Genomic DNA, 21,342 nt, shown 5'->3' on the forward strand with positions numbered 1-21,342 from the left:
GAAATCCGGTTCTGGACGAATCGCTCTATTTACGGCTAAAGGCGGTTAAACGTTCGCAAGTTTCTAAGGCCAAGAAAAAGCCAGCCGAAAACTACCGTAAAAAAATCCTAGATCTAGCCAAACCTCTGTCCTTCTTATTCAAGCGTAACCATCATAAAAATAAAACCCAGAACAATACCAGAGCTATGCGCACGGCAATTAAGTTGTGGAGATCACTGTTTAGCGAGGTGCTTTTTCCTCTCCCAGATTTACCCTGAGTATGTAAGCTTGTTGGATCACAAGAAGTTTCTAGGTGGCGGAAAGAACCTATTCAGTGCAAAGTTCATGGAACATCTAGTAGCTGAGGCCAAGGCACAATCTGTTAGAAATTCCAGAACCCGAGCCTGATGGTTCAGAGACCACACAATTTTTCCACCGACTTTCCTGCCTGGTCTCCTTATTTGGTATTGTTTACTGGTTGAATTCCTTACCTGTTTTCGTTTGCTTGTTGTTCGCCGCCTTTCTGTTTTCGCTGTGTTTGCCGCCTTGCTGCCTCTGCTGCCTTGCTGCCATTATCTCCATTTGCCAGCCACCGTCGAACACCTAGGCATTCAAATAACCAAAATCATCCAAGCATCCACAACTCGAGAAGATCCAGCCATCAGTAAAATTAATATTCTCATCTTTCCTTGAATCTGTTAGGTTATTGCTGCTTTTGTGTCGCGGCCATAACCCGCCCTCGTTTTCCGTTCTTTACGGCAACTTCTTTTCTCCTTACGGTGACACCCTATAAGGTGTTAGGCCAGAAAATACACAGAGTCTCATACGCTGGCACTCCGGTGCTAGGCCTAGAAAAATATACAAAATAGATACGCTGACACTCCGGTGTTAGGCCTGGAAATTAAATAAAATACACATAGAAATACTTACCTGAGTCGGCAGTCTCCGACATTAAATCTCACAAGATTTAATATGGTCCTTCAAATCTAATTACAGTATCAGAACATCCACTACACTAACAAGCTGTGTTCAATTTCTTCCAAACCCTTCTGGACTACGACGTCAGGAGCTACACTCTCTGGAAGGAGCTAGAAAATACAATTCCCAGGGGTGTTTTCAGGAGGACTACCAGAGCCCTTACCAGAACCACGAAGCAAGAAACCGGACACCCGAAGTTCTACCCCATACTCGAGGCCGGTGCCAGAAACGCAAAGTGCTGCGCCATTGCTGAGTCTTGAAGAGAAGAAACAGCTGGAGGAGCTATCAAAAATTCGAGCTTCGCATGCAGCCGCATGCAGCCAAAAGAAAAAGCACGAGAAGAAGTACAGAAGGTCAAATCACTTTTAGACAACATGGTCACAATCATTTTTCACCGATTTTCCGCCTGGTCTCCTTCATTTCGGTATTTATTGTTTAAACACACCATTGTTTTGTTGGGCTGTTGTGTCTGCTGCTCGCCGCTGGTCTGCCTTGTTGCCTTTTGCCGCCATTGCTGCCGTTTCTTTGCCTTGCTGCTTTTCCTGACATCCGTGCAACATCCAGCCGCCCAGAAACCGGAGTTTATCCAGCCATCCGTGCCTGAAGAAACCAAGACATCAGTAAATTTATTTATTTATATATTTTCATCTTTTCTTGATCTATGTTATTGCTGCTTGTGTCGTGGCCATAACCCACCATCGTTTTCCGTTCTTTACCGCAATGTCTCCTTCATACTTTGACACCTCAGAAAGGTGTTAGGCCTAAAAAAAAATATATATACGCTAACTGTAGTGTTAGGCCTGAGAAGTACATACGCTGACACCTCGGTGTTAAGCCTAGAAAATATACAGAAAAAACATACGCTGACACCTGGGTTTTAGGCCTAGAAAAAATATAAATATACCTATAAAAACATACCCTAAGTCGGCAGTCTCCGACATTAGATCGATCAAAATCTAATATGGTATCACATGAACTAATATGGTATTCTGAATTAGCACGTTAAATTCAATTCAATTAAACAAATTTTTTGGAAAATAACCAAATCGATCGATGGGCACAGGTGGCGATGGAGTGGAAAGCGGAGACGGCAGAGTTTGAAGGGAAGGAGCCATGGCTGAACTGGGATGCGTTAGGGCGTAAGGGTTATGGTGTTGTTGTTGTTGAGCTCCTTCTTGTTGGAGATGGTGATAATGATTGAGCAAATAGCCGCTTAAGTCTCCTGATGCTCCAATCACCTTATCAGGTGGAGTCAGCGAGCCCGGAATCAATCCGCTCGCACCGACAACTATAACCACACATTAACACAAATTGAAGTGGTTTCAAAAGAAAGTTAAAAATAAGCTCTTCCGCAATGTAAATAGGTGGTTTTGCAATGATAAGTGCCACATTTTTTCATGGATCACTTAATACAGCATAGTTATTAATTATTTGCAGATTTATTTCCTTCTTTCGTCCTTTGTTATTAGTTCCACCACAACCCTTTTCAACAGAGGCATTGAAAAAAAGAATACAAAAGATGCAAGTCTTCTTAGATTTCAAGTTTCTGACCAACAGAGGCATTAAAACGAAAAATACAATTGCATTTAGAAAAAATTCTCCTTTTCGCCACTGTTCCATATACTAAAGGCCCTCGTTTACTATCATTTCGTCATCTGCAAACTTACGCAAACAACCATACAAAATCCTTCCTACATCAGCGTCATTTTGGGAAGCTGAACTACACATAAGCTAGTAAAAATATTAATAGGATCTTTCGCAAATTTTTTCTAGATACAAGAAAACGCGGATCGGCTTCAAGAACGATGATGGACGAAACAAATAGATTGTTTAACAAACGGGTTGTTGAAGCGAAAACTCACACATTTTGGATTTCTCACACATTCTGGATTAAAGATAAGAAGAAAATTTCCTTGAGAATAAGACAACTTTCTCTTATCGTAGTCTCAAAGGCAATTGGGGCAAACATAGTCCTCAGACTCTTGTATGTCCCCACGTTTCAAGCCTAACCACCTAGTTAACAAAAAAAGGAAGTTTGTTACAAATATTTAAGATCGCCAAACTGATAGTTTACTTACTTTTAGTGAAATCATTTATCACATTTTTCATCACATTGAACCCATAGTTACTTTCCTATCGGCTGAAAAAAATGGTAAAACATACTGTTTCTTTGACAAATGGTGCATCTTGTTTGTGATGTTCCCGTGGTACACCTGTGGTGTAAATGGTTTTGCTGACAGAAGCAGCACGGCGCTAGTTTGCCTACCGGTCTGTCTTGTGGCCTTTTTCTGAAGTCAAAAGGTTCTCTTGTTTGTTGTGGCCTTCCTTCCTCAATTTCTTTCAGCTTAATTTCTTTGCTTAGTTCTTTGAGAATGGCATTCACGTCGGGGTCTCCTTCTTCGATCCATTTGTAACCTCCACCATCTAGCTGTCAGAGATTTGGGTAGGGCGTCTAGTATGTCTGATGTGATGCAATCCCCACAGCTGGCCATGTCTATTTTTAAGTTTTCAAACGCAAGTTTAGTGTTGTTTACCCCGTCGTATATTTTTTGTAATTGTTCTGTCCTAGCTGTGTTTGGTAGCCTGGTTGCTAGTAGTTTTTTCAATTCTGTGGTGTAATGGCTTTTCAGCTTCTTCTGATCTCCAAACCTATTTTCCAGTTTGTCTAGCACGTTCTTATATTGTTTCTTGCTAAATTGTTGGTGAGCGATACACTAGGCCACTTTCCCTTTCAGCGCATTCCGTAGATATTGAAACTTCTCTATTTCTGACAGTTGTGGGTTTTGGTCGTAGGTGGCCCACATCAGCCTCCAACCTTTCCAGGCTGTGATATCTCCGTTAAATGTCGGAAGTGGGAGTGCTGTTCTGGCTACTGAAACTGTTACTTCCTTAAGTGACTGGAATAGTTTTTAATAATAATCCGCTAAGATTTTTTCATTAATATTTAGGTTTTGTGTTTCCTTTTTCGAAATGGCTTCAAAGTAATCTTTACTTATGTTTACCAAAAAATATAAGACCTTTTTTGGGCTAGATAGAGAAAATCGTACCAATTCTGCCAGCATTGCCATTTTCTAAAAGTAGAAATAAAGTTTCCATTCTCCACAGATGTTTCCCATTGTTTCCACCTTTGATTGCGGTGGCGTTTACCCAACAACACTCAGCCAATAGTACAGTATCCTGCACAAAAATACGAACACCGATTTAATTTTTTAAAGCCACCTATTGGCAGGGTAGTGGGTTTTTTGTTTGTTTTTCTTTAAGGGGGAGGGTAGACGGGGTGATGGACACGACAGGGCAGGATTGGGTAAGTCTAGACATTTTAAAAAAGTTCCTTTAGGTATTACGCTTTAAGGCAAGTTACAGTTCGGGACATTTTTGCAACCCACAGGGTGGTGTGCTCTTTAAAACGAGAGCTGAAAATTTAGGGCTTGGGCTTGGTAATGTTGCTTACCGAAACAATTTAGCTTATGTTTCGGCTGCCTGTAAATGTTTACGTCGTTGTCAATGGTGTAGTTGTAGCCTTTCTGAATGTGATGCTGGAGATCGGTGTTCGATTCCAGACGAGGTGATGAATTATTATGGTTAACTTATGAGAAATTCTCGTTCATATATAAAACAAATTTTCATCGAGCAATATGTGCTTTTTTTGTTTATTAAATAATTTAAAAAATAATAATCCCATTTGTTCTAAAGAAATTAATATTCCCAGCGAATTCGAATGAAGAATATCTTAACGATACGAAATATTTCCCAATTCCTTATCGGGAATCGAACACTGATCTACGGCGTCGCAATCAGAGGCTCTACACATATGCCATCGGTATCGACACAATCGTGCACCGGCAGCTATCTAATTTATTTGGGTAAGGAATATTACACAGCCTAAGTCCAACATTTCCAACTGTCCAAAAAAACACACCACCCTGGGGGTTGCAAAAATGTCCGGACCTGTTACTTGCCTTAAAGCGTAATACCTTAAGGCATAAAAAAAATTTTTAGACTTACCCAACCCTGCCCTATGTGTCCATCACCCCGTCTACCCTCCCTCTTAAAGAAAAACAAACAAAAAACCCTTTACCCCGCCAATAGGTGGCTTTAAAAAATTAAATCGGTGTTTGGATTTTTGTGCAGGATACTGTACGTCAAAAGGCTCCAACAATAAGCGTCAGGTGTTATTCATTCTCGCGAATCTGTATGTTGTTAATGGTTTGTTTTCTGATGCTATCTCATCCTACCAACAGCAACAGTTCATTGAAAACAAAACATTCACCAATATCGATAGATTACGATTTAATGTTTCAATTTCCATTTACGGCTTGGACATTATACGCTTGTATGAAGTAATATCGATGATCTTTTAATACAGTGCTAGTTATCTCAGAGGTCTACTTTACGAGATACTTTTGTCACACATGTCACAAAAGTGTCTTGTGAAATACACGTCCTAGATAACTAGCAATGTCTTATTTATTCATCACACAATAAACTAATTGCGAACTTCATGAAACATTTATGAATGTTTTGATGGAATCCATTCGTTGGTTAACGTGAGTTGTCCGTAAACCAAGCATATCACCACAGTCCTTCTCTTCCTGTTTCATAAACAGTCACATCATCATCACTCTGAAGTAGATTAAATATAGAATCAGCAAATTCAAAATTTCAAAAGAATGGACAAGAAAAAAAATTTGTTTACGCAATATTTGCTCAACCTTGATCCTTTATGTCCTTTAGTGATGGTGTTTTTTGCAGTTAAGTTAAACTTTACTGGTAATCTTGCATTTTCGGCTTGTCGATATAAAGGACTTGAATATGACTTGAATATTGAATATGAATTCATTATATGAAGATTTTTCTTTGATGATCTCGTCATTTTAACAACCTTCCTTAAGTTAAGAAACCGATAGATAGGGACACAATATGAAAATAAATTGGTAAAACATAACAATGAATTTTTTTGAGTAAAAAAATTTGTCAGCAAAATTTGACGTGATAGCTTTCTATTTAGATTGCAAAAAGAAAAAATATCATTTTTTAACGAAAATATATTATGTGTTCTAAAAATAAGACTTTCCAAATAGCATTTGCTTAATTTCCCTAAGCAAAAATTTTTCGGGTCTTTTTCTTTTTCTGGATTTGGTTTTTTCTTTCTTGGATGGGATGGTAGGTTTGGGTCAGGCAAGGGTGAGGAAAAAGCTGATAGAGAATCCCGTCTCGTGTTTAAGAAAAACAATTATAATATAATTGTGAAAAACAATAACTAAATTAATATAGCATTAGAGAAACTACTTAAGTTACAAATAAATGAATTTTCAAGCTATTTTCTGTTTAACAAAAGAATTTTATTTCTTAATCAACAAAAACAGTTTTTTATGCTGACACTGGAGATTTGAGAATTTCCTCCTCTTCTTCTGAGGACGTATCTAATCCGTGCCCCGCAAACTTTCTTGCCAGCCTCTTATTTATCTTCTCCGCTGGGACGATTCTGCTGTAACGTCTTCTGGGTGTTGACGCGACCGATCTGACCTCTATCGGCAGTGGCTTGGGAATTGTCTGCGCTTTTATTTCCAGATTTATTTTTTCCAGCAGGATGGGTCGTTGTTTTGATGGCACAGGTTGTGGCTCCGGCGGGGTTTGAATCGTTTTTTTTTGGCTGCGGTGGCTAGAGCTTCTTCTCGGAGACGTAGTTTTTCTCTTTCTTTTCTGATTAAAGATGCTTCCAGTATATTTTTTGGTTTTCTTTCAGCTTCTTGGGCTGATGCTTGTGCTGCTGCTATCACTGCAGCCTGTGTTGTTCGGGTGTGGGTTAACTCCTCCAGGAGCTTCTTTGCTTCGGGGCACCGGCCTGCGTTTAATTTCGCTCATTTTCTAAGTACTACTATTGGTTCAATTAAATCTGAACAAAAAGTGTGGCGCACTTTATTGAGGGGAAGGTAGGGGGGGGTTGAAGGGACTTGGGTAAAATCAGGGAATCGAAGGGACTGGGGTAAAATCAGGGAGCAGTAGGGGGAGCGGACACACCAGGAAGCCAGTTGGATTTCAAATGTTTGAGTATGGATTATACATTGCCCTGTTGCCAGATCGTGCTTATTTCCTGATAGGCACTAGGGCGTGCCCGCTGCCCCTCAGTCCCTCACTCCGTTCGGGAAGTCCCCGATAGGGTTGTGCAAGGCCTACTTAATGCTTGAGGCCTGTAAACTCGAATACCTCGTATGAATATGACGCGTTACCTGGCAACAACTAGGGCTCGGCCCCGATCACATTCTAATCGGGGACACCGCTAAGCTTCCCCGATAAAAATGAATCGGGGAAATTCGCTGCGGGGAAAATCGCTGGCTAAATCGTCCGCCGCCGGGAGACTTGCGGCTAAGACACCGGAGCCTTACGTCCGCTCACCTTTTATTTTTTAGGTTTTGAACCTAAGACCTTTGTGACGCTAGTCTCGTTTGCTAACCATTGGTCTACCTTGGTTTACACTAAATAAAGTTTAAGAGTTTGTTTTAATCAGAGTAAGAATTTTTATTTTTTCTTAATCCAAAACAGCAACAAATAATTTTATTATTTTTAGGCTGAGACAGGTGATTTTAGCAGCTCTTCTTCCTCCGAGCTGCTCTCCAGGCCGTGTTTGGCAAATTTCCGGGCCAATCTTTTGTTTATCCTTTCGGATGTAATTATTCTATTGAAGCGCCGTCTAGGTGTAGAAGCGGTTGAGCGGACCTCCAGTGGTAGGGGCTTCGGAATCGTTTGTGCCCGTATGTCCTGATTAATCTTTTCCAGAAGGGTAGGTCTTTGCTTGGACGTCCCCGGTTGGGGCTCTGGCGGGGTTTGAACCGTGGACCTCTTAGTCGCGGCAGCTAGTGCTTCTTCACGTAGTCTTAACTTTTCGCGTTCTTTCCGGATTAGAGAGGCCTCAAGAATGTTTTTTGCTTTCCGTTCTGCCTCCTGGGCGGATGCCTGGGCTGCGGCGATCACGGCTGCCTGGGTGGTTCTTGTGTTGGTGAGTTCCTCCAGGAGTTTTTTCTCTTCTTGGCTTAGAAGTGGGACGGCGTCCTGTGGTTCTGGCACCGGCCTCAAATACGGTTTTGGCCGTTTGGTCTCAGGTTTGCGTTGCTCAGGGAAGGGTTCTGGCAGCCGGAGTCTTCTGAACACTCCTTTGGGTAGTGTCTTCTTTTCTTCTCTTCTTTGTCTTCGAAAAGCAGCGCGTCGGCGTCAACCACCTCTTGTGAGACAAGAGACGAGTTGACGGCCGAACGTTACACCCTTTTGACTGAGTTAATGGGTGCCGCTCTTGTAGTGAAGACGTCACGAGACAAAGGGGAGCGGCGAGTGAATACCCTCAAAGCGCAAACCAGACATGAAAGAATAAAGGAGATTACACGGAACCTAGCGGAAATCTCGATTGCGGAAGAAAGAGTGAATGACCGCGAGCAGCTAGACGAAGTTCTGAGTGAAATGGCGGTGTTAAATCAGTTGGCGGAGTCCCAGAAACAAGTCCCTGTGCCGGCAACTACGGCACTCGTCAATCGCCCAGAGTAATCACTTCCGATGTTTAATGGAGAGATAGCCGCGTGGGGAAGTTGGAAGGCCGCTTGGTCGACTTACAACGAAGATGCCTCACCATCCGGTGATCAAAGTGAGCGCGGAGACAACGAAAATTCGGCTGGTGTTCGATGGATCAGCTTACCTAAAAGAGAGACCTAGCATCAATGATGCGCTGGACACAGGGCCAAATCTAAACCCGAAAGTGTTGGCGGTCTTGTTACGATTTCGGCAAAATCGGATAGCCTGGACAGCCGACATCACTTCGGCGTTTCTTCAAGTTGAGATCCGCCAGGATCATGGGCAACTGATCCGGTTCATTTGGGTAGATGACCCTAGGAAAACCGAGCCCAGGTTGATTGAGTACCGATGGAAGAGAGTACCGTTCGGATTGTCATGCAGCCCGTTCATTCTCAAGGCCGTCATCCTCTAACACCTGAAAGGGTTCGAAGACAAATACCCCGAGACCATAAGACAATTACAACAGCAGTTGTACGTCGACGACTGGTAAGGGGGAGAGAACACTTTGAGGAAGCGAAGAAACACATTCGCGAAGCGAATACGATTTTCAAAGCCGCGAAAATGCAATTGTGTAAATGGACCTCCAATAGCGCAGAATTAATTGAGAGACTGCCGGAGGTTCATTTCAAGGAGACGGTCACGAGCGTGGCAGCTGAAAATAAATCGGCAACAAAGACCCTAGGGGTAATCTAGGATCCAGTATCGGACAAATTCAGGTTTGATCCGACGCAGGTCCTCAGAGAAGCCTGTGAAATTGGTGACAGAGCCACCAAACGGAATCTTTTCAGTCTAGCGCTGAAAATCTTTGACCCTCTGGGTCTCATCGCTTCGGTGAGATGAAAAATGCTTATTTTCATGTGTAGGTGTCATAGGTGTTGAAGGACATCTAATTATCGGCGGTGTGTTTGTTTGCAATTCTTCGTCGCTTGAAGATGCACCACCCCACATATGAGTTAAAGAAGACAGCGTAGCATTACCATAGCTCGAAGATGCACGTTTACCACTTGCCCTCTATATAGGAGGAAAGAACAAAAGTAATTCATGTTATGGAATTATTTGGTTTGTTTAATCACTTTTCCTTCGCAAGAATCAGAATTTAAAGATTTATCACTTCTCATAGTAGAGGTAGACGATACTCAAGACCCCTAATGAAAAAATAGATAAAAGTAGTGTACGGCTTCAAAATTAATAAATTTACGTGAACTTACACTAGACTCAAAATTTAATCGTCTCCTTAGCAATTCTTTTTCGGGACTCGTAACTGTATTTTCTTGTAAGGTGTCCAAATGGCTCTTTTCCTATTAATTTTTTTACAACAAACAAAGTCGGCTTATTCCCATCGATAATCAATCTATTTTACCTGTATATCTTGAATAGCTAATTTGGCTTCCCCTGATGTTGTTCGATTCTGTGGATTTTGAGCCCAGCACTTCTGCATGAAGGTTACATAATCGGAAATTTCCGTCACCACTGACCTCTCACCCCGTTTCACAGCATTGATGATTGACAAAGGCAAAGTCTGAGGGAGTCCATCAGCACAACCTACAGGAAATTTTGATTCCCACGGATGTAGATAGGCAGGATGAAGTAGCTCGTACATCATCATCGCAAATGAATATACATTGCTTGATTTAGTCTTCCTACCAGCCAGAAAGTACTCAGGTGGGTCGAAGGGAACTGTGCCTGCCTTGATATCTGGATTTCGTTTGGTTCCTCCACTGCTTCCCGTTGTTGCCAACCTTGTAGCTAGTGTCTGTGAGACACTCCAAAGTCCAAAAGTTTCAAAATGAAAATTCCATCTGGTCCAGTTACCAAGACGTCGGCACTTTTCAAATATCCATGAACTACATTGTTGTCATGGAGATGCACCAGACCACATGAGATCTGGTACACAGCTTCTTGCTTCAAATTCTGAGGGAAGCTCTCGACAACTGTATCAATTAGTTGTCTCAAAGAGTGGATGTCACATTCAAGTGTACCAAGGGTAATCGTCTTTTTTTAGCAAACTCTACGACCAGCCCTTCTTTCTCAGTGCAGACACCAAAGCACTTGACAACATTATCATGTTTCAATTTCAGCAGCTCTTCTGCCTCTTTGATAAGTAACGATGAAATTTGGGGAAGTCTTGGATTGTCAAACATGAAGAGCTTCAGAGCAACTTGCTGGCTTCAATACATAGCAGAGTAAACTCTGGCAGAAGTGCCTTCTCCAATTGGCACAATTGGCACATTATCATTCAAAATCAACTCGGAAGAAGGAATATAGTGGGATAATGAAAGACTAGACACAGGAAGGTCAGAGGTAATGTTGAACACTGAACAAAATGACCGCTTCATTGCAGGTTCCTCTTTGAATTCTAGAAGTTATAAATATTATATCAGACATTAAAAATGAACATAAAATAACAATGGTGGTATACCATACGATGAAAATTCAGTGAACTTGCAATTTTTCAGGTTTTCCTGTATGAAAGATGCCAATGGATGATCCTGTCTTCACAGTTTTCACTGTTTTATATTCTAGTTCGATTTTTATTATTGATTTCAAAAGTTTTTCTATTACTGTTTCTTAAGTGTTTTTTTAAGTTCTTTTGTTTCGAATTTTATTACAGTGCCGGTCCAGTTATAGAACCGGCCTGTGCGCGGTTCTATAACTGAATGGTTCTATAACCAAGCACCCGATCTTAGTGCCACCTATCGTCGGTTCTTTCATCCCTCAAACTTTGACGGTCTTAGAATGTAAGGGCACATAGCAGAGTGGTAATGCTGTTCGCTATGGATCTAGAGTCCCGTGTTCGAAACCGGTGTTATGACTAACTTAAAAAGATTTTAAATATATGTGTAATATAGTCTATAGCTATGAATGGTGAGATATTAGTGTATCTTCATTGGTGGGGGACCATTCACAGAGGAAGCGGTTGGATGAACTAGAAGAACTGCTGTCATATCAGAAGGAAAAAGAAATTAGAGTTGGTAGAAGGACTGGAATGGAACAAGGTGCAAGAAGATAAGAATGAATAATGGAAGCTATGTATTCTATTGTATTTGGTATGAATAACTTTAACCCCTATTATTATTAGTTGGGCAATTGAACCGATGTACAACATTGCCTAAAAAGATAAAACCCATTACAGTAATATTTTTTTTGCATGTTTTAAAAGGCAAAACCCATTCATTCCCGCCATAGAAAATCGATATATTTCATAATACGGCCAACGGTGGCGCTGAAACACGGCAAAGAAAAATCGGTTCGATAACCGAGCCGGTTCTATAGCTAGGCGGTTCTATAACTGGACCGGCACTGTATCAAACCCATATTTAAACAAAAATCTTACCATTTTATTTAATCATCAAATTTAATTCACCCCTTCCTCCTTCAGCATACGCTAGACGCCGAGACACCAAGCCACTGTGGCTTCAGTATACTGCTATTTAAAATGATGTTGCACCATTGAGACACAAAAAATGCGGAAAATGGATTTTTCAAAGCTTTCATGAATAAATTATAGAATGTCGTCACTGCTGAGACGGACCGCAAGTCCGATTTACCAAAGCTTTAGCAGTCTGCTGCTAGTGTCACTAGTTGCCACAGCGTTTGAGAATGCTTCAATGCGTCAACGCGTTTACAAACCAAATTTGTATTTGCCAACGCTGTGGCGTTATTAGCACTGGTTCGTCAACGCGTTGGCAAATTCCCGGGCTATAATAGGTTCTCTCGCGTCTAACTAGGCTATACAATCATAGCTAGTTTCGCGAATTTGGCTAACGTGTGTAGACCAATGACTCGGAATTGGTTATCATCTATGACGTGCCCACTAAGCGAGCTGAATAAGTAATTAAACTTGTCACCGCTTCGGTAGACGATACAGCGCGAGCGTTTGACAAAGCAAATTACGGGGAATTTCCTTCTGGAAGTCACCCAATTTTTGGTCAACGCACCTCAACAAGGTCCAGCGCGTGACTGGGCTGAAATCAAGGCAAGAGCGGAGCGATGGAGGCAGTAATTTCGGGAGTTGGAACGAGCTCTGAAAGGCAATTGAACCAGGCGGGAGCGTGGGCTGTTCGATTGAGGAGGCTATCTGCTTAACTTGCTCTTCGGGACCGCTACGACATAGGACCTGGAATAAGTGCCCTCGAGGCTCGAGTCATTTGACAAGAAAGGTCTGGAGCTGGTACATCTTTTCCGAGAAGAGGTGACCCTGTTAAATGTGACCATGGGGCACCTGGCGGAGCAAGAGTCTGAAATCAGCGCTCTTATGGCGGCGAAGGGTCAGATGCGGTGAGAGCAGGCGCAGCTGAGGAAAGTCTTTAATAAAAGCTGGACCCACATTCAGGGATGCCACGGAGCGGTGCATCCGATCAGCGTGCATCGTGAAGCGATCCTTTTTCTGGAAAATTCATGAAAAAATCTAAGCTTAGAAATGTTTGAATAAAAATAATCGTGCTTAACTTCTGTTATGGTAACAGAACCTAGTCAAGAGCTCAACGTTCAATGTTCAAAACTTGTTTAATTTAACTTGTTTCTGATTTGCCGAGCACACCCGGCCGTCTCGATAAGCCTGATCAGTCCGGTCAGTCAGATAAGGCAAACCCTGTTCGTTACCAGCAGCTCAACGAAGCTTGGTTGAATGAAGAACAGTTTAAACCATGGCTAGAAAAATTGACTGGTTCCACTGAAAAATCCGAAATCATCAAAAACAATTGCGTCCCGTGCAATAAAATTCTTTGGAACCACAAAAGTACGTTAAAGGACTACTGAAAGAGCCAACACCACATCATGTTTGCACCAAATTATAAAGCTGTCGTTAAACAACGACAATGTTTGACAGACATGGTTTCGGGAAGAGTTCTTTTAGCCGATGCTGTTACAGAATATGAGATGACCCTTGTCTTTCTTTTGATTCACCAGAATTTTCCGATTTCATTGATTGAATCGACTGTGTCCACTCTTCGTCGCTTGCATCCTATACGAAACACTTAGAAAAAATTTCTTTTTGATTTTGATTGACGAAACTACGGATATCAAGGTCCAAAGCCAGTTGGCAAATATGGTGCAATATTGGGACGCAATCCTAGGCCAACTAGTAGTTAAAGTGTTGGAATTCTTAATCTATGTCATTTATTTAAAGCAAGGCCATGAATCATATTCTATTTTTAATCTTAAACCCAGTTTAAAGTGGAAAATGCAATCTAGTAAAGAAACCCAGAATTTAATTGTTAAAATGCGATTTTAAAAAATTAGTTTTTTCATTTTTAATATTTTCGATGAATTTTTAAAATAAATGTTAATAAGGTCCACTAGATAGCTGATTGTTTGATTTAAGTACAGCATTTTAAAATACACCCCTAGGTGGCGTGGGACACTTCAGAAAAAATTTCTCTGACAGCATTGTTTGAAGAAAAACGGAGAATCAGACAATCTGGCTTGAAGAATTCAACATCACCCCGTGGCAACACTACCCACCTTGCCAAGGAATTACTCTTCCAACAGAAGGTAACGAGGTCTGTGAAGAAGGCAAATAGGGCGCTGGATTTGACGCCTTACGTCCTGCACGGCTGGCAAACCAGCTTATCAGATGCAGCTATAGGGAGACTGTCACCACTCCTTTGTCCTCCAAGTGTACTGGCTAAAGCGCTGGATTCGGTTCGACAAGCCTTGCCCCAAGGCTGGGGACTGACACGAGCATTGCAAGGAGGAAATGGCTGGAGAGCGTACCAGGAGTTGTTCATTCATCTGCCGATTTGAGTTTAATTATGCCTTGCAGATTTACAGTGTTTCCTATGCCGGTAGCCATTAGCAAAGAGGAGTCGGTATCCCATTCGTACGTGGGATTGGCTCTATACTTAGGGGTATCGCCAGATCGGCAGCTGTTTGTTGAGTTCAACGTAGACGAAGCCCGGAAATGCGCTTCCTACATGGGCAGTGTGTGCTTATTCTTAAAGTCGATTGACCGAAAAGGAAGGATGAAGAGTTGCACGGCCGCGGTCTTTCTGCAGGAGCAGGAATGAATCCAGAGGAACTGTCGCCTAGACAGCAAGAAGTGGACCGGAATTGACCTGTCCTACATTGCAGGAAGGAAGTGAGATTACGCTGGTAAATACAACGTAACCATAGTACTCCAGTGCCCTGGAAAAAGGATCGGTGGAATTGGCCTACAACAAGTGCTGTCAGCCGCGGGAGTAATAAAAATCCCAAGGTTGTGTTCGGCAACCTCGGATGAAGGGGTTCTGCAAGTGAGCTTGCGATAGATGCTGCCAGTGAACGCAACGAGTTTCATCTGCGAGGAAGCAGCAGGGATGCCGAGCGGCTTATTTAGGCCTCCTACCTGTTTACAGATTTACGGGTAATTCGCGGTCCCCTTTGGGATATAAAAAAAAAGTTTGGGTTGCAAAACACAAATTTCTATACCCGACAAGGTCAGGATGGGTCATCACGCCTAAATACTGCTTTACCTGCGTGTTGTGTCGATTTTTAAATGTTAACCCTCCATCTGAAAACAAAAACTGTTTCGCTTCAAAAAATAAAATAAAAAAAAAATTGCAACAACAAAGAAATTGCCCACGTTTTTTAAACGAAAAAAAAATTATCGAGAACAAAAACAATAGGCCTTAAACAATTTTTATAGGTTGAATGTGTATCGGTTTTTCAACCAACTGTTGAGGCACAAGAGAGCAGATAACTTTTCAATAGACAATGAACAATGAGTGTGGTGACAAATCAAACATCCACCAGAAAAACAACGTCCTGATGGCGTACTAGTTGACGGAATGCTAAAATAAGTTTTTGCCATCATACTTAAACAAGGAAATCGATCGTTTTGAGAAGGAGCAGACCAAAAATAAATAGGATCAGTGTGCTCAGAAGAAATATTGTCAGCCAAATCTGATTTAATCTCCTAATCTAATGACGATTGTTTATTTTTCTTAAACATAAGATTTATCCACGTTGGATTTGAAGAAATTGTTTGTTCGTTCTCTGAACTTGTCCCCGAAAACTTTGAGTATGATTCCACATCTTTCAAAAACTGTTTTTTAAAAATAAAGTACTGTCTCTCCTACCCTTGAAATAACGAGGGTAATAAAATAAAAATGTTTAAAGCTAGAATCTAATATGGTAGCTGTGGCATAAATAGGTTTTTTTTAATGCAGCCTGATAATAGAAATCTGGCTTCGAGTCAATTGCTACTTGAACACTTGAATGAACACAAAAATGCTGGATTCGATTCAGCTACTTCCTTTATCTCCTCTATGCAGGCAACAAATGAAGGAATTACTGTACTAATAGAGGGAAAGCGAGACTAAGACAGATAATTCAGTATGTCATCAGGTGGTTTTAACATCAAAATTATATACATAACTGATCCCAATCTGTTTCCTCTATCAAAAAATTATGAAATTTCTCAGAAGCTAAGAAGGTAGTTAGGGGTACTCTAAGTCGTTTTATCCTAACTAACATGCAATAAGAGGAATTGCAGTGCGTTTCACCATATAGAATAACTGTAAGGTCATTAGGTTCTATATTAGCTAGCTTTACGTGACGCAAAAAAGATTGCGTTCGTTGGGGTGAACTCTGAATCCAAATTGAAACGTTTCGAAATAATGTTACCACCGAGCCAGGATTGGGAGACAAAGAGGTCGGGTCCAAATCCTCAACCTATTTTTAATTTAAAAATATTAATACAAATAAAAATAAAACATGGTTCCACATTCTTTAGTTTATCGTCAATCAACACTAAGCTGGTCTCCGATGCGAAAATATGGCCTAGAACTTTCATACCGGCTTTAGCCGCTAGATTAACGATGTGACCCATACACCCAAGCATTTTTTCGGCAGCGTTAAATTGTGATGCAGCATTCTGCAGTGCTCTTGCTAACGTGCTGTTACTAGAAGCATTGTCTGCAGTTATGCAAAACAGCTTGTCTACAATGCCATAAGCGTTTATGGTTTCAATTAAATAGGAAGTAAGATTTTCCCCGGAATGTTATCCTCAATTTCAGTTACCCAAATAACCACGTCCTGTTAGGTCCGTGTAAAAAGGCGATGAACGCTGCTGTATTGTCAGTCAATGGAAAACCGATTACACGAGATTCAGTGAGACGGATATGAGCGTCCGGCCGAATTCAACCTCCCTCCAACCGACTACACGTCACGTCGGCCCTCCACCCCTTACTCCGCTCTACGCCATCTGTCGATGGGCGTCTGCTTCGTGCGTCCCATTCTGAGTAAACAACACGTCCTAGCACAATAAAACCTCAAAATGTTTAGTTCATTAACAAGGAAGTTCAAATCAGTTACTACTCACATTCAAATTTCTATTTTTATCGACCCAGTGGCCAGTTATAGCAAAAATCCCGAAATTGTAAGGGGAGGTCCAAACGTCGCGTGTGAAATTTATCACGTACACACCAACATCACACATAGCATTTATCACATCTTCTTTAATACCCAGATATATTTAATTACATGATCAGCAATAGTATCGGCTTTGACCATCACCTTTACTGCAGCTGGGTTAAGTTACCCAACAATGTCAAGAAAACTTTGACTTTCAACGTGAACAAATGGCAAATTCTGCAAGACAATATGTCTGGCACACACCGTTTTCAAACTTTAAGTATTTTATACCTAAAATAATACAAATACAATTCATGGCCTCATATGTCTTATAACACAATTACCTTGTCACTGTAGGATTTGACTGGTGCAATAACGATGCCATGCTTATTAAGTAAATGTTTAATGTAATTTCCTGTACCATGTTTCGGAACAAAAATGTAGGTAGCTTTACATGGGGTAGAATCAGTATTAGACTTCGGAAGAACACACTCACAATACGCAAACTGTGTAATATCTCCTGTCTTATTGTCTTTAACGACGTTTAAAATCTATAAAAAGTATTTAAGATACCATGCTTTCTTTCGTTACAATCGGTCTAGTTGACTTCAGTCATTTTTTCAAATATAAACTAGAAGCAGTATTCGACACACTCCTAAGTTTTTTGCAAACTATAACTGTCGTCTGCTGATATAGTAACTAAACATGATTGATTAACTAAAAAACATGATCACTGTCTTAGCACAAGCGTTAATTTCCTAAGGGTATACGTAACTGCGCCAACCCGCAGGTAAACCCTGATAATGTCAAACCCGTGGGTAGGACGATGGCGCCTTATAAAGCCTATGCGTATAGATCTAGAGGGGACGAGCTCACATCTGAAAGCGGGTGAACGCCTACGACGCCAATCGGAAGAGGGGAACGCCAAGCGTTATCCTTTGGAATGGTTGATCTGATGACAGTTCCCCGTGCCACTGGTGGTGTACCTGTGGATCGAGTATCGGAGGCTGAGTAGCCACGTGGACACCCTACTGTTGGCTCGTCTTGTTGAGGTGCGAGAGCCAGGAGAAGAGGATCAAGGCCAGCCCGGCCCGAATGCGGCCACGTGAATGTTGCCATTTAACCCGAATAAGTTTTATCAAATGTTAAAGTAGAAAACATGGGGACTCTGTATTTTATGCCTGGTGGGTTTTGTTAATCAATTCAGGGAACCCATGTTAGTAGGTAGGAGGGGGATGTAGCGCCCATGTACTTTGTCGCTTAGCGCCGGATGCTAAGAGATGCAAATGTGCGATTTCAATGGACTTTATCACTCTGGCTGAGGGTCAGAGGATTCAAAAGCTCGTCTATGGCCGGTCAGAAGTCAAATGTAGTGATTCAGACTAGTTGTTGGGGCTGTTACTAACAGCCTGTTAGTGCAGTTTCTCTATAATGCTCTGTGTGTGTGTTTAGTGTTTTGCATATTTTTTTGTTTTATCTAATTAAGATAAGATAATTTGCTGATCCCGAAAGATAAGATAAGATAAGATAACCAAAAAAACGCTAAAAATAAGATAAGATAAAGATAAGATAAAGATAAGATAAAAGATAAATCGATTAACAAATCGATGTTTAAAACGGCGATTAAATCGGTTTTTAAATGAAATTTTTGTAAACTATTACTAAATTCATTGCAAACAGTGCTCTTCCTCTTAGCCCCTTACTCCACTCCTTAGGCATTTGTTTTATTTCTTAAACTTTTATGTTATATGTTACACCCTAACAATAACAGTACCACACATCAACACAAACTTTTTTTCATGTTAATTTTGCCCACTTGTAATTATTTTTTTATTAACAAAAGAGATTGAAATAAACAGGGTTTCGTACGGTTTCGCTTTGCTGATAGCGATGGCTGTTCAGACGCCAGAATTCCAGTGGTCTTATTTCTTCCATCGGCAGAGTTGGCTCATTAAGGTAAATTTCTAGCTCCTCGAGAGCTTTGCTGCTACCCACTGAGCTAGATCTTCGTTGCTCAGTAACCGTGCTATAGAGCTAGCGTGATTTTCTTTTTGGCTGTGTAGGACCAACGATGTCTTCTTCTTGATCTGGCGGCGGTTGATGCTCCATGTCCTTAGATTCAGTGGCTAATAGGGATTTAAGAAAATTTAATTAGTGGTAATACATTACCAAGAAGATAATATCCTGATACCATTTTTGCGGTAGAACTTTTCGAGCTCTGATTTAACAGCACCCAACATGTCGGACTCTGTTATATTTCCCGTTGGTCTTACAGAAGATTTGTTAAAGCGAGGGTCCAGCATTGATTCTTGATCAAACAGATTGTTAAATGAAATCAAAGATATTAATTTATGATCTTGTTACCTAGAACATAGAAGTGGTTTTGAAGAACATAAGACAAGCATTTCTCCAGAGAAGCCTTGAGGGCTGCAACAAATTCTTTACAATGCGAGGTCGCATTGTGCAGCGGACACGCAGTGTTTGGTAAACTTCAGCCATTAATATTAAGGGGTAGTCAGCGAAACTTGAGTTAGCATGTCAATATATGCTGATGTGACTACTCCAACCGTTTCGTAGTCTTCCTGGAATTCGTCGGTCGCTTCTTTAAATGTCTCCAAGACGGTTACTAATTCCTTTAGAGTCTTCAGTTCAGTCACAGGTAATTTCCCGTGCTTCTTGGTCGCGTTGAATTTTCCTTGAAGAGTTGGGTTCTTTTTGAATGCTTCAATAAGCGTTCTCAGCTTAAATATTGGGAATTCAATCGTGGTAAATTTTTTGCTGGTATCGGGAAATTTACCGAATTAACCAACGTTTTAGTGTCAATGACACTATGACGGACATAGTTCACGATTTTGCTGGCTCGACTGATGGCCGTGAGGACAACACCCTGTCTCAAGCTTAACCAAAAAAGGAGTAGAAAATCAATAAACAGATACAATTACCTTTAGTGTTGACAACGCATCTTTAATGACTAATTGAAGGGTGTGCGCGACGCAGGTGGATCGTAATGATGACGTCAAGACGTAATGTTGTTCGTCCACATGAATCGTCCATGTAGGGGCTTGGAATAGATACGTATCTTCTAAGCTGGTTTCAATATCTTGAATTTCTGAGTCATCTTCTCCATCTCCAACTACTTCCAAAATATCTTCGTCGGAAAATGGTAAATCAAGATCAAGAACTCCATATGGGTCTTCTAAATCCAGCTCAAGTTCAACCCTTTCCATGTCACCAGTTGATTCAGCAACTGGCTGCAAATATTGGACAAAGCGAGCTTCTATTTCGGGAAGTTCTTCATCAAAATGTTGAGCTTCATCTTCTTCCCATCCAGGAAAACCATTAAAATGTGCCACAATCATGTTACTGTCACCATCTGTCATAAGTTTATGAACCTGAAACTAAAAAAAATAAAAAGTCATAGATTAAGGGCTACTTTTAATTGACATTTCAAGCTTACCTTCGTAAATGGTCTATCCCATTTTTGTAATATATCCTCGTATTCGACAGCTATTGCGTCGGTGGTATGGCGGCTACGCATTTCTTTCACGACCAAAAAGCAATTAAACAACTCAAAATCAGTGGTCACCGCTTGGCAGGTGAATCCAATGTACCCATTCATGTTCTTTGAAGATAAGATGTCCAATATTATGGTAAAACTAGAACATTTCCCGAGTTTTTCATCACTTTTTTTTACAGTTTCCTCCAAATCTGGTATTTAAGTGTTGCGTACTCTCTTGGCAGCTGGTAGTTGATAGCCAGGAACTGCAAGCTAATATTGAATTAAAAACTTTAGAAATTTTAAACACCATACAGATAAAAATAGAAAAAAGTACAAGTACCGGCATGAAACCGCGGAATCCGGGTCGGTTAACGATGTGCAATGGAAGATTTTCTTCGCAAATCAATCTTGTAACACGCCGATCGAGCAAATCTTTTCTTACCTTACTCACTGGCCTGGTAGGGTAGACAAAATTTACCATGGAGGAGCCATTTGGCTTGCTTTCAAGTGGCGTAGCGGATAACGAAAAAGAATCCCACTCGTCTTTGTGTACTAAAGTACAGTGGACTTTAAAGTTGGTAAAAAACGTCTTGTCTCCCGCAAAATACTTGTGGCACAGCTTGCAAGCGGAAAAATTTTTCTCATTGGGATTTTGCGCCAATCCTGGAAAAAATGTGATCGCCACTTTGGCCAAGTATTCACAGTAAATGATGGCATTGGTATGGTTGCGGGTGGTAGTGAGGGCTGTTTTGTTGAAGCATCACTAGTGCTTACTCCTTCCTCATCTTCAACCAGAGCAGCATGTTCTTCGAAATCTGAGTTAGCCATCGTTATCAAGCTGGCCAAGTCCTGTTCTTCTTTTTCTTGAACCTCGTTCTCATTTCATTCTTCAACGTTTAATGAGGGTTGATTAAACATTCTTGATGCTGTACCTCTTCCTCTCCGACCTCTTCCTCTTCCTACATGTTTTGTTCTTGCTCATGGCAAAGGCA

The sequence above is a fragment of the Daphnia magna genome, linkage group LG8 (assembly GCF_020631705.1).
Source record: "Daphnia magna isolate NIES linkage group LG8, ASM2063170v1.1, whole genome shotgun sequence".
NCBI classification, from domain to species: Eukaryota; Metazoa; Arthropoda; class Branchiopoda; order Diplostraca; family Daphniidae; genus Daphnia; species Daphnia magna.